This window comes from Chrysemys picta, chromosome 1, assembly GCF_011386835.1.
Source record: "Chrysemys picta bellii isolate R12L10 chromosome 1, ASM1138683v2, whole genome shotgun sequence".
In the NCBI taxonomy this organism is placed as follows: Eukaryota; Metazoa; Chordata; order Testudines; family Emydidae; genus Chrysemys; species Chrysemys picta.
The window spans coordinates 171,485,426-171,497,816 of record NC_088791.1 but is presented as its reverse complement, the minus strand read 5'-3'; positions in this window follow the sequence as shown (position 1 = coordinate 171,497,816).

Below are 12,391 nucleotides of genomic sequence, written 5' to 3'. Positions count from 1 at the left end.
TCTGCAGGAGAGGGGAGAGTACTGCAGAAGATTTGCACAAGTAACCTCTGAGAAGAACCTGATATCGTTCCTGAGATGGAAGCGTTAGCTCCAATGTGTGGTATCCTGAGAACCTGGGCCATCGTTAACCTAGATCCCTACAATCTGGTAAGAGATCGTGGTCTCATCTCTGCAGCCTCTGGGAAATTCACATGTAAGGGTGGCCACCTATTGTTGTCAGGATCCCTTGCCCTTGACAGGGAGGGCAGTCACTTGGTAGTCATGTTTCCACTGGCCTCCAGGGGAGAAACTATGCATTTCTTATTCCTCCAATGGGTTTGGGGTTGAGGCTGCAGATGAGAAGTTAATACCACAAGAGGCAACGTTAATTTTCGACGGAACAGCCATACCAAATAGCAAGGATTTTCAAGCGACCACCCTGTGAATCTTCAGTCGCCTCAACTTCCTGAAAATTGTTCACACCTTCAACCACAAGGTGGTGGTGCTGAGGGGCTTCTGCGGGGTTGGGTATCAGAGAAGCATGTGATATAAGTTTATCTTTCCTCCTTTCTGAGCTGTAGAGTTAAAATCATTCTGTGTGCATTTGCATCCACCAGCACAGAGCAGAGCATCTGGGCCTTTATTACCTCAGGGCAGCAGATTATGACACACACTTGTGTGAGTGTACATGGTGAGCATGCGAGTAGCCTCTTCACCCACTTACTTGGCCTGCAAAAGGGCCTGTCAAAGTTGCAGTTCTTGTGCTCTGTGGATTGCAGGGACTACTACCTTTGTTCAACTCAAAGGGGGCACAGAGAAAGCTATGCATGGCCCTACCCATCCTCTGCACTGGCCTGCTGAGCAGGTCAGCTGCAGCTGGGGGCTGCAACGGGCACAGTTCCCTTGTGCACCAGGCTGCACTGAAAGGCTTTATGCCTCCCATAGGCAGAACCTCTCCTGCAGCTCCTATTGGGATGGGTTTCTCACCAGGCCCTACACAAAGCTGTCTGTATGATCTAGCTTTTAAAGAGTGGGCTAGAGACATAACATCAAACCAGAAAGTACATATGCCCAAACAAAGGAGAATCCTTCTTTGCATAATGGAAGGAATGGGGGATTGCATTAGAGCGTAAATGTTGAAAATCTGAGAGAAAAATATTGTTTTCCTTGTATAAGATCCATTGTTTTTAAGACCTTTCAAGAGGACAGGAAATCAATTTGATCCCAACCTCATTTACATTATCCAACCGGCCAGGGATCAGTTCCCAGCAATGACAACACTGTAACACAATGCCTCCTTCTGAGCATTAGTTAAGCTTTTGCTTTAAGGATGTTGAATGTTTAAAGTGGCACAATTTACATCTAACAAGAGTACAAATGTTCTAATTCTAATCCAAAATAAAGAAAAGAATTAGAAAAAGAGCAATATTCCTACTAACCTCTGTGAGAATTAAGTAATGGATGATTTCTCTTTCATAATATATGTAATTGTTGCACATCTCCAATATTAGACTGAAGATAGACTACACCAATTAGCTTTTGTTATAATAAAAAGAAGAACAGGAGTACTTGTGGCACCTTAGAGACTAACAAATGTATTAGAGCATAAGCTTTCGTGGACTACAGCCCACTTCTTTCGTGGCTGTAGTCCACGAAAGCTTATGCTCTAATAAATTTGTTAGTCTCTAAGGTGCCACAAGTACTCCTGTTCTTCTTTTTGCGGATACAGACTAACACAGCTGCTACTCTGAAACCTGTTATAATAAAGGCCTTGAAGTGATTCTTCCAGAAAGGCATTCGGAAATGAATCCTATACCAGCAATTTTCGCTATTTTATTTTGAAATGCTACTGATTTTAAAACTGATTAATACAATTTTTAATGTAACTAAGAACAAGTTTGTCTTTAGCTACAGTATCCACTGTTAACTTTTGTGGAACATAAACTAGTTAGTGGCATGATTACCCTATAATCTCTTGTTTTCAGACTCACGTTTACTCTCCTCCTTGATCGTGTAAGGTAGCTTTGGCAGTGAAATTTGCCATAGAGAGACACTTATATTCATGTTGGTGTTCTCACTGGTGGACTACTGTTTGAGCACTCTCCCAAAAAACTCAAAAAACCCCACTGTGTGGCACCCTGTTCATGTCTAGTGACCCCTGCAGGGCCATCAGCAGCGTTTGAACCCAGGATTTTTTGAACTAAGAGCAAGTTCATTTGCCATTTGAGCAAAAGGACCGATTAGCTGATGGAAATAGTAGGCTGTTACTTTTGTGGACCAACCCCAGAAAGGCAACACACATCATTCTCTTTACAACAGTTTAATATGCAGCTTCTTTTTCTTTATTGAGATTCATTTTCTTAGGTTTTGCTTTCCTTTCACTTGCCAAAGGCAAGAAGCAAACAGAATATGTTTAACTTCATCATCTAAAGTTACTTGATGCATTTGGCCTCAACCCTGCTTCCATTGAAGTAAATGGAATTCTTGCCATTGACTATCAATCTTAAGAAATTAATGTTACAAGCTTTACAAACAGAACTGTTCTTTCAGTTTTTCTTGCCTTGCTTAATTATATTTTTATGTAGTTACAATAAATGTGTCGGTGTGTACTAAAAAAGAGGGAGGGGATGTAGAAAAGAGACTAATATGGACAGACTAATTTCTTAAAGACACTTGAGTGGCAGGCTAATGAGATTTCCAGTCCAGAAGAGCTGGCTGCTGTGTAGCTGAGAGTCATTATGGGAAAGGGATATGGAGTATGGTGTTCAGTGATTACCCAGTACTTAAGGTGCTTTACAAGAGCTTTGCTTTGTTCTTTACTTGGTTCCAGCTGCTGGGTATAAAAACAAGAACTTCACAGCACTATACCCAGACTCTCTGTCAGGGATGTGCAGCCCTTTAAGGCATAGTCCTGAGTACCATATGGAGAGAAAGTAAAGGGAGCCCTTTTTAGAAAAAGAAACTGTAAATTATCTGCAATCAAATCTTAACAAATAGTTCAAGTAAATTGAAAATATATGTGTGTGTATCTATTTAGAACAACCATTTAGTGCTTTGAGTGCTGCTCCAAACATTATGTAACACAAATTATATACCAAAAAAATTAAAAGAATATTGTTGAGGTTGCAACATCAAACACTTGAAAGTTAGCAAATACCATACACCTTAATTCTGTCTCATTGTGCATCTGTCCTGTGACTGAATGAGGCAGGGCTCTTGTAGAAAAAATAGTTTATGATCATGTAATTAAAGGCTCTATCTTAATGCATACACACAAAGGGACAAAGTTAACATTGTCAGGCAACTTTAATAATCTTAACTCTGGGATTTCCTAATCTTTGTGTGCTTGACTTTCAGATCTTTTAACACAAGATTTTTGGGCTGCAATTTCCTAAGTTTTTACAGAAGAAAACTAGAAAAAATAGACATTCCATCAGATGGAATCATATTGACCATCCCACGATGGTCACATGTAGGGTTGGGATCTTTAGATCCGCAGCTCAGACATCTTCCACTGGAGCTGAGTAACTGGTAAGAGTAGATGGCATGTTCATACATACCACAACAGATTCCGTTCAGATGGAGTCTTCAGGGAATTTAGCTGCTGAACTATAACAAACCTCTATCAAACATTTGTGAACCAAGATTTTTCAGAGGCTTATAACTTGTCCAAATTTGATTGGATTTTCAGGGGATGTGAAAAGACACATCCCTGACACCAGGACAAACCACCTGCCAAAGCATAGAGGTGTTGCAGGTTTTCAGTGAAATGGCTGGAAGAATTCTTTTAACATGGGGGGAAAATAACATATTTTCCCTTTTGTTGTTTTCAGAAAGAGTTTGAACCATTTTAGCTGAAATGTCAATAATACATAAATTAAAAATGAAGCATGAGGCAGATGCCCAATATGGAAAATATCAGTGACAACAGTTGAAGTTTGGCAAAGTTATAAGCAACTGAAAACAGGATCTTATCATGGGAAGTGTTAGGCAAGCTGTGTTGCCTATAATACATGGAACATGCATTGAATGAATGATCAAGTTTCTTGTTTGGGTTAACCACCTTGACAGGTATGCTTTATTCAGTTCTGCCTTCACTTTTACCTCACTATTTCAAAGTCTCTTCAGGAGAAAAGCCTGTTGAGAGTCTTTGGGTTAAGTTTAGAGACACGAGCAACAAGGGTGATGTCGTGATGGGTGTCTGCTATAGACCACCAGATCAGGAGGATGAGGTAGTTGAGACTTTCTTTGGACAACTAACAGAAGTTTCCAGATCACAGGTCCTGGTTCTCATGGGGGACTTCAGTCACCCTGACATCTGCTGGAAGAGTTCAATACAGATTGAACAGACAATCCAGGAAGTTTTTGGAGAGTGTTGGTGACAACTTCCTGGTGCAAGTGCTGGAGGAACCAAGTAGGGGCTGTGCTCCTCTTGGAAAGAATTGATAGGGGAAATAGAAGTGGGTGGCAACCTGGGCAGCATGACCATGAGATGGTTGAGTTCAGGAAAGGAGAGCAGTAGAATATGGACCCTGGACTTCAGAAAAGCAGACTTTGACCTCCTCAAGGAACTGATGGGCAGGATCCCCTGGGAGGCTAATATGAGGGGGAAAGGAGACCAGGAGAGCTGGCTGTATTTTAAAGAAGACGTATTGAGGGCACAGGGACAAACCATCCCGATGTGCAGAAAGAAAAGCAAATATGTCAGACGACCAGCTTGGCTTCACAGAGAAATCTTCGGTGAGCTTAAAGACAAAAAGGAAGCTTACAAGATGTGGAAACTTGGACAGATGACTAGGGAGGAGTATAAACATATTGCTCGAGTGTGCCGGGGTGTAATCAGGAAGGCCAAAGCACAATTGGAGTTGCAGCTAGCAGGGAATGTGCAGGGGAACATGAAGGGTTTCTAGAGGTATGTTAGCAACAAGAAGATGGTCAGGGAAAGTGTGGGACCCTTACTGAATGAGGGAGGCAACCTAATGACAGATGGTGTGGAAAAAGCTGAAGTACTCAATGCCTTTTTTGCCTTGGTCTTCACAGACAAGGTCAGCTCCCAGACTGCTACACTGCTCAGCACAGTAAGGGGAGGAGGTGAGCAGCCCTCAGTGGTGAAAGAACAGATTAAGGACTGTTTAGAAAAGCAGGACATGTACAAGTCCATGGGGCCAGATGCAATGCATCTGAGGCTGCTGAGAGAGTTGACTGATGTGATTGCAGAGCCATTGGCCATTATCTTTGAAAACTCATGGTGATTGGGGGAGGTCCCAGACAATGGTAAAAAGGCAAATATAGTGCCCATCTTTAAAAAAGGGAAGAAGGAGAATCTGGCGAACTACAGACCAGTCAGCTTCACCTCAGTCCCTGGAAAAATCATGGAGCATATCCTCAAGGAATCTATTTTGAAGCACTTGGAGGAGAGGAAGGTGATCAGAAACAGTCAACATGAATTAATCAAGGGCAAGTCATGCCTGACCAACCTGATTGCCTTCTATGATGAGATAACTGGCTCTGTGGCTATGGAGAAAGTGGTGGATGTGATATATCTTAACTTTAGCAAAGCTTTTGATACGGTCTCCCACAGTATTCTTGCCAGCAAGTTAAAAAAGTATCAATTGGATGAATGGACTATAAGGTGGATAGAAAGCTGGCTAGATCATCGGGCTCAATGGATAGTGATCAATGGCTCAATGTCTAGTTGGCAGCCGGTATCAAGTGGAATGCCCCAGGGGTCAGTCCTGGGGCTGGTTTTGTTCCACATCTTCATTAATGATCTGGATGATGGGATGGATTGCACCCTCAGCGAGTTCATGGATGACACTAAGCTGGGGGATAGGTAGATAAGCTGGAGGATAGGGATAGGGTCTAGAGTGACCTAGACAAATTGGAGGATTGGGCCAAAAGAAATGTGATGAGGTTCAACAAGAACAAGTGCAGAGTCCTGCACTTAGAACGGAAGAATCCCATGCACGGCTACAGGCTGGGGACCGACTGGCTAAGTGGCAGCTCTGCAGAAAAGGACCTGGGGATTACAGTGGACGAGATGCTGGATATGAGTCAACAGTGTGCCCTTGTTGCCAAGAAGGCTAGCAGCATATTGGGCTGCATTAGTAGGAGCATTGCCAGCAGATCAAGGAAAGTGATTATTCCTCTCTATTCGGCACTGGTGAGGCCACATCTGGAATATTGTGTCCAGTTTTGGGGCCCCCGCTACAGAAAGGACGTGGACAAATTGGAGAGAGTCCAGCGGTGGGCAATGAAAATGAATAGGGGCCTGGGGCGCATGATTTATGAGGAGAGGCTGAGGGAACTGGGCTTATTTAGTCTGCAGAAAAGAAGAGTGAGGGGGAATTTGATAGCAGCCTTCAACTACGTGAAGGGGACTTCGAAAGAGGATGGAGCTAGGCTGGTCTCCATGGTGGCAGATGAGAGAACAAGGAGCAATGGTCTCAAATTGCAGTGGGGAAGGTGTAGGTTGAATATTTGGAAAAATTATTTCACTAGGAGGGTGGTGAAGCCCTGGAATGGGTTAGCTAGGGAGGTGGTGGAATCTCCATCCTTAGAGGTTTTTAAGGCCTGGCTTGACAAAGCCCTGGCTGGGATGATTTAGTTGGTGTTGGTCCTGCTTTGAGCAGGGGGTTGGACTAGATGACCTCCTGAGGTCTCTTCCAACTCGAATCGTCTATGATTCTATGATATCAGTTAACAAAAATTATTAGTAATCCTATGTTTCTCCCTCAACATCATTTCCTATTACTTTCTCCTGCTGGCAATGTATCCACTATCTGATAACACTGTACCCTTGTCTGTTATTACCACATCATGCTTTTCTATATTCATATACTATGTACATTGTGTTGTATTACAACAGCAAAGTGATTCCAGTTAAGGGTTGGCTCCCCTTTAGATACTGACTCATATGTGAAATCACACACACTCTGCTGCACTAGTAGGGCTAGATATTTTCCTATCACCTTGAGCCTTGCATAGTCATTGACATCTTCCTTGCACTCACCTAGTACCAATGTAAGTGACTGTGCAAAGTGATGGCTCCAATGTGTAACACACTGTGTTTGTAAGAGAAGGTAGCACAATGACTGAAAGTGTGGGTGGTGTCATGGTATTGGCCATGTGATGTCTGAGGGCTACACACATATAGAATCATAGTCAGAAGGAACCATTATGATCATCTAGTCTGACCTCCTGCACAATGCAGGCCACAGAATCTCACCCACCCACTCCTGTAACAAACCCCTCATCTATGTCTGAGCTACTGAAGTCCTCAAATCATGGTTTAAAGACCTCAAGGTGCAGAGAATCCTCCAGCAAGTGACCCATGCATATCTATCATCCACTAGTAGATTCATCCTCATTACTTAGGTCCTGTCTGTACTAGATTAGCTACACCAGTACAAATCTCAGTGTAGATGCTGCTGTGCTGATGTAAGATTAAGCTTGGTGCCCAGGCCCTTCCCCTCAACAACATTCTTCCTTCCTTCTTCAGCTGGCCAATGCTTTCTTTTGCTCTCACTCACCCTAACACGATCCCTCACACATTCCAACAGCAGAAGGGTTTTTAGCTTTCATAGAATATCAGGGTTGGAAGGGACCTCAGGAAATCATCCAGTCCAATCCTCTGCTCAAAGCAGAACCAATCCCCAGACAGATTTTTGCCCCAGATCCCTAAATGGCCCTCTTAAGGATTGAACTCACAACCGTGGATTTAGCAGGCCAATTCTCAAACCACTGAGCTGTCTGTGGCATTAGTTCTGCTTCCATTTTTAAATGCAATATTAATTCAAATATTTAATATAAAATTCATTAAAAACTGGAAGTTTTTTGCTTTCAAATTGGGAAATTCCACCATTTAAATTTTTGTTTTTTCAAAAACATAGGAAAAAAATAATTTTCAATATGTTGAAATTTCCACTTCCATTTTATTACACTTTTCACTCAGCTCTAATTATCATCTTCTGTTCACTAGAGGGACTGGATAATGTTCCTCAGAGGGCATATAAAAATTGCCTTCTGACACCAACAACTCTGCAGCCAAGAACCAAAAAAGAAAAAAGTATTTGTTTATTTAGGGTTGTAATAAAAAATGGATGGAAATTTACAGTTGGATTTAGTATTGCAAACATGTTATGGAATGTGCTTTGCATAGTGCTAAAATACTTCATGCCAAATTCAACACTAAATACATGATATATTTTTTAAAAGATATATCTAATTTATTCTTGGGTTTGCAGCTTGTAGTGAGGCCATATTATGTTCCAGAGTATGTGCTTCACTTTCAGGAACAGCTGGTTTTACATATGGTTACAAAAATGGTGGAGTTGGTCAGAAAATGGGGTGTTGTTTTTTCCTGTTGAATATGTCTATGAACATGAAAAAAATAATTTTCAAGAAAACTCTGCAGAAAATGTTTACCTTTTCACTGAAAATCAGAAAAGGTTTTGGGTTTTCAGTTATTTGACAAGTGTAAAAAAAAAAATGCAGACACTTTCCATGAACATTTTTCTTTTCTTTTCACCAATTCTCTGTTGAAAGAAAAGTCTGACAAAATATTCAACCAGACCTAAAAAAAGTTTTTAATAAGGCAGACACAAAGTAAGTTTATTATAATAAGTTCTCTTTGATTCAGAAATTCTCTTCCAACATAACATCGCTTAAAGCATTTTTAGTAAAACTTGTATCCTTCTGACTTGTATCTGATGTCCAGCTACTGTATGCCATATTTTACATAGCTTAGGCTCACCAGGTCTCCATATACCACTACCCTTGGTCAATGCAGAGGAGAATGTCAGTTATGCAGGGTATTCACAAATGTATGTAGTGACACTAGCTGACTTCTACAAAGGGCCTATTTTTTAAACTGTCAAAGAAACAGTTGTGGCATTATAGAAACCAGAGAAAAGCTGTCAATTCCTTTATTAAATTGACATTCCGCACATGCTACTTTCTGATGAGGGTCCATAATAAAGTTGGTCTCCTTTTTGCCTTCCATTCATGTGGGTACTTAATGTTTTCTCTCTTATCTCTCACTCAAACAGACACCAGCTGATAAAGTGTTGGACATGCAAGCCGTACAAGAGGTCATCATTCTGGTGCATTGACAATTGTTTGGAACACCTGAAAAACAAAAACAAAAAAGGTCCCAAGGCAGCCTTGATGCACTAGGCTGCTACAATGAAGCATACAGAGATGGTGACATCTCTCAGGGTATTGTCAATCAAGAAGTACTCAACTAAAGCCAGACAACAGAGACCATTGTAATCCCATCTGAGAAAAAGAGAGATAACAAGGCTTTGTTTTGGCTTCAGGACATAACACATCCCTGTGTTTCTCTAACTGCTGCAAGCTAAAAGGATAACATGGGTCAGGCTGAACCTAATGGGAATTTATACAAATTGGATGCTAATTCCATTGTGATTCACATTTTGCTGCTGTCCAATGAAGCTATGAATGCCAAGTGGACTTCTCGGGAAAAGGATCTTCCATCCTCCCTGCTTGTTTGTTTTTAGACACGTCTAAAAGATGTCTCAGTAGCCTGGATTTCCCAGGTAGCCTGTCCCACCATGCTTCCTGCTGTGAAGCCTCTATCGGGATAACAAGGCAACAGAGTAGCTAGCTCTTGCCCTCAGGGGTGTCTTGTTTAGTATGTGGCTGTGATTGACAGCTGTTAGGAAGAATGACAAGAAGATATTTTACATCTGTTTAGTGTCTTGACTGTCATCCATTCCTTCCCACACTGGCTATTGTCATTCTTGGTATATCCAGGAATCCTACTGCTGCCAATGCAAATGCCAGACCACTGTGGAGCTATAGTGTTATGTAGCATACATTATATGAGAAATGAAAAGTGGATCAGGGTCATTGCATAGTGGAATGCAATGATTCCAAAACATTCCCATTGTTCCCAACCTAAGATTTCAGTTTGATACCAAACATAATTGGCCAATGGGCCATTCTACTGCTTATGCTAAAGGTACTTTGGTACAAGTCAATCACAAACCTTGTGGAGTTTTTCCATTGCCATTTTTAATTTTTGCTGCAAGCCTAAGGAAAATCGTTAGTGAAGCTGAGTGAATAATGCAGTACTTTTGCAGCAGTAATGATGGAGAGAAACCTAGCATTTCTGTATTCTCAGAAGATAACATTCATTGCAGAATCCTAGGAGCCTTTGCTTTTCATAAAAAGCAACAGAGGGTCCTGTGGCACCTTTAAGAGTAACAGAAGTATTGGGAGCATAAGCTTTCGTGGGTAAGAACCTCCCTTACCCACGAAAGCTTATGCTCCCAATACTTCTGTTAGTCTTAAAGGTGCCACAGGACCCTCTGTTGCTTTTTAGATTCAGACTAACACGGCTACCTCTCTGATACTTTGCTTTTCATAGTTCCTTCTGTGTCAGATTTGCTGGCTGTGGAATGGTTCTCTCAGTAGTCTCATGGAAACAAAGTATAAAATGTCACAGGATGTAAAATATGCATTTCCAGAGATGGAGAAGAGGTTCGTTCAATATATAACACATAGTGTCAGATAGGACAAACCTAACTGGAGTTCAATCCTGGATGATGCATCTATTGTATATGTCTGTGTTATTTTTCTCCTGATGGTGTATTGAAGCATTTATAAGAATGTCACTATAGGACGATTATTTTTACAGTTAATAAGGCCACTGTTTTTAGTTCCAGGTATTGCCCAACAACTGACTATATATATATTTACCACAACAGAAGTGACCTACCCTTCTAAAACTGTCCAAAATAAAAAAGATGTATAATTGCCTAAAGTAAACAATAACTATAAGGACCCCATTCAACCAGCTACTCATCCCACCCCCCAAGTCAAAATACTGGGGAAAATTATAAGCTTTGCAGCATGCCTGGAAGGTTAACAAATCTGGACCCTGGGACAGTGGAGAAAAGTGAATTTCAGCGTTAAGGATGTTTCACAGAATCTTAGCCAGCTGCAGAAGTATTGCTGGCTCTCAGATAACCACATTCCAAGCTATTTAGGGCGTTTACAAGTCAAAACCAGCACCTTGAATGCCAACTGGTAGCTTTTAAACAGCCACTGCAGAGCCCAAAGTAACATGCACTCTATGCAAAATCCCACTTCATAAGGGATGCAGCATTCTGCACTAACTTCAGCTTCTGACTTCTTAGCTAGACTGCATTCAAGTCTACTAATCTCAAGATGACAAAAGCCTGGAAAACTGTGCCAAGGTCTGCATGGTATTTTTTTAAACCTGGGGTAGCTCGTCAGCCTCTATTTATATCAGAAGCTGGCTTCAGAATTACAAGTGACAAGCTCATCTGGTTTCTAAACCCACTTTAACTTGCTGAACCAAACAAGAAAAAGCAAAGCTGCCTAGCCAACAAATCCTAAAGGCTAACAGAGAGACTGTGCTATGTAATATCTAAAACATTCCTAACAAATTCCACCATATCTTCTTTAATCACCAGAGGTGCAACTGCACACAATGCTTGGAAGGGACATTATTTTTAATTAAGTATTCAAACATCACCCCTTTTCAAGAACCTCCTCACCCACCTAAATTTTAGACTTCATTGCTAACAATTTTTGCGTACAACATGAGTCATGGATGCCCTATCAGCCTGTGTGTTCCATCCACTGACCAAACTCCTAAGCAAGAATCTCAAGGAATTTAGGATTACCGTAGGCACTGACAGAAATGGGGTTGGTAAGAAAGGGCAGTACCAGGGCAGCCTCCACCCCAAAATAAAGTCCCTAGTATCTGCGTAAATAGGGTGAAATAGGAGGGAGCAGGGCCCACAGAAAACATTATATACCAGGGCCACAGATTTCCTTTCTATGGTCCTGGACAGACACTTCTGACCCTATTCCACACCCTGTGTGGGGGCGTGGGGAGTGAGCGGAAGGATATGAGGAGGTTCAGTGTCTACAAGTTGGGTGAGACTTTGATTGCATCCCCTCCTCTGGGTCTGTGGCACAGGAAGAAGCCGATAAAATGGAGAGTCCTGAAATCCCTTTGCCTACCTTACCTTGCGTGTCACCAGAAGTAGCCAGTGAAAAGAGGGGCCTCCAAGTGTTTCCTTGGGTTCCTGACCATTAGGAATAGGAATGAGGCCAACCACCCATTTCATATATACCAGTGAACAACAATCATTTGTTTAGATTTCTAAAATGGAAATATTCAAAGCTCCCCTCCTCACAATATGCAAAAATTACATTCTGCCACTGAAATCTACTGCAAACTGTTCCTGCAGTGGTAGTCCAATCTGATTCCACTGTTGAAATTATACCATGTTACCAACTAACCTTCATCCAGTCCTCATCACCTTCCTTCCCCAAAAGCCTGAGGACAGATGAGTTTTGAAGCATATCTAGAATAATTACAGAGTGAATGCACACACGGAAAGATCCCTCA